The following is a 2920-nucleotide window of genomic DNA, read 5'->3' as shown; positions in this document are numbered from 1 at the left end:
GCGGTGCGGTCCCCTACGGCACTGCGTAGGATCCTACGGTCTTGGCGTGCATCCGTGCGTCGCTGCGGTCCGGTCCCAGGTCGACGGGCACGTGCACCTTCCGCCGACCACTGGCGACAACATCGATGTACTGTGGAGACCTCACGCCCCACGTGTTGAGCAATTCGGCGGTACGTCCACCCGGCCTCCCGCATGCCCACTATACGCCCTCGCTCAAAGTCCGTCAACTGCACATACGGTTCACGTCCACGCTGTCGCGGCATGCTACCAGTGTTAAAGACTGCGATGGAGCTCCGTATGCCACGGCAAACTGGCTGACACTGACGGCGGCGGTGCACAAATGCTGCGCAGCTAGCGCCATTCGACGGCCTACACCGGGGTTCCTGGTGTGTCCGCTGTGCCGTGCGTGTGATCATTGCTTGTACAGCCCTCTCGCAGTGTCCGGAGCAAGTATGGTGGGTCTGACACACCGGTGTCAATGTGTTCTTTTTTCCATTTCCAGGAGTGTATTTTATAGTGAAAATGTAATTTTTTTATTTAAATTGTATAAATTGATAAAAAATCTAACGGAATCTAAAAATTATTATAAAAAGTTAAAACGCTAGTAGCTTTCATATTGGCACTACATTTCCTGAACTGGAACTTATAGTATCATTATATTATAAAAAGTAGTACTCCTCTCGTTGTGTTCAATAAAATGGCTCTGAGCACTATGGGACTTAACATCTGAGGTCATCAGTCCCCCAGAACTTAGAACTACTTAAACCTAACTAACCTAAGGACATCACACACATCCATGCCCGAGGCAGAATTCTAACCTGCGACTGTAGCGGTCGCGCAGTTCCCGACTGAAGCGCCTAGTACCGCTCGGCCACCAGCGGCCGACTGTCTTCAATGAAATTCTGTAATTAAAATAAGGGCATCATTTAACATGCTTCCATCATCGCAATCATTCGCTCCTTTTTCAGTCCAACGTTAATTAATTGAGATCAATACCTTTTTAAAACAACTCAGGTATTGCCTATATTACTAACCGCCTAACCCACGGCACGATCCAAGATTGAGGTTGCCTGTCTAACAGCTTCCAGAGGCAAAAAAATTTATTTTCAGTATATCGTACAGTTATTGACTTATTTTAAAAACTGGAAACGTTCTCATGTTCTACTCATGAACAACCGTAGCCTTATTTTTAAGGTATAACACAATAAGTCAAGTATTGCAGTTAGAAACTGCGTATATACCTTGAGGCAGCGTAAGTCATGGCGCAAAAGTTACGCGTACTACATTAATCCATTTTTTGAGACTACGAACACTCAGCGACTTGCAACGAGCCTGACACATCATTTCAAACCTTTACGAAACTTTTATCGTTGACTCCCTTTACAAAACGTAAGGAAGCAAAAAGCTGCCCGCTTTCTACATTTTTGCTATTCATGCAGTAAAACTTCAGCATCAAAGATGACGTTTCAGTTTTTGACATCTTTGCTATAAATACTATCCGCCACACATTTTGCAGTACTTTGCACATATACTGGGGATTATACCTGGAAAATTATATCATTGCACGGCACATAGTTCCGGAGGTAAACTTTTATACATACATCCTTCATGATGCGTGGAAAGCGAAAAGTAACTTAATACAATGTACAAAAGTGCTGAAGAGTGACAACTGAAAAGTAATGAAAAATAACATACTGAAAAGAGATACACGATTTAAAACAGTGTAGAAAAGTCCTACAAAACTAACTTATCCGATCGGAACTTTTCTTATGTAACACCTGAACCATTCCATCTCAAGTACTATTATTATAAACGCGGGTCAAAGCGTTCTCTCACGAAATCAGAATTAACCGTCCACGTTTGCCCTCCTGATGCACCACCCTATGATAGCAATTCACTATGTCCTGCCCCCATCACTGAAGATATAGTCTCTTTTGTCACGACGGTCCTACAGAACATCAGCCCCGTTAGTCGGCCACAAATGCTTCAAGTCTCCACCTGCTCCGCACTCATCTTATGACATCCACACATACTCCCAGAAACACTTCCATTTCACTTTCTTCGATCTAGATACCGTTCTCTAATCGCGTCCCACCAGCTTCTCATCATAATCAATGGAAGATCCTATTCTACGACCTCGCTAGACGCAGCTGATATTTTCTCCATGCCACACCACCACATAAGCTCCTTACCCATAACCCATCACCACTTTCTGCACCGCAGTCCGATTCCATCCAACTTTTCACTCGGAGCTGTTCATCAGACACAAGAAAGACAGCCTTTAGTAGAACAATAGCAGTTCCAGCATTAACAGCCTCAGAAGCGTTGCAAATGCAGCTTCATCACCATTGCAGCCATTCATGCCACATTAAGATATCCCATTTTAACTGATGAAATACGCAGCTCATTATTTTCCCTTTGAATTCATATTTCCAACCTTGATATAGTAAAAACTTGTATCACTGAAGAACAGATACTGAACTCTTGCCAGTTCTTCTCGATAGAGGACTGAAAATTGAAAAACAAAAAAACAATAAAATAGAAAACTTATAGTAAATGATATTTTCACCTGTGCGCTACACGCGCAGTGTGGGCTGAGTAATTTTGCTGTCTAAGCCGACACTTAATATTCTAGGTAATATGCTTTCCTTCATCACGATGTCATAGCGACAGACAAAATTTTGTGCAATGGTATAAGCTTAGATGTGACAGATATTCCGACGTTTACTTTATCCGAAACAGTTCTCAGAAAGCAACAAGGTATCGGGACTAGATCTTCCAACCTTTTGTTCTTCCGTATGTTTGTTGGAGATTATTTTCTGTCTTTGGACTACGACTTTGGTATAGGTCCGCCGGGTGGTGTGGCCGTGCTGTTCTAGGCGCTTCAGTCTGGAACCGCGTGACCGCTACGGTCGAAGGT

This window comes from Schistocerca cancellata, chromosome 3, assembly GCF_023864275.1.
Source record: "Schistocerca cancellata isolate TAMUIC-IGC-003103 chromosome 3, iqSchCanc2.1, whole genome shotgun sequence".
Classification (NCBI taxonomy): domain Eukaryota; kingdom Metazoa; phylum Arthropoda; class Insecta; order Orthoptera; family Acrididae; genus Schistocerca; species Schistocerca cancellata.
Note: the sequence above shows the minus strand (reverse complement) of the source record.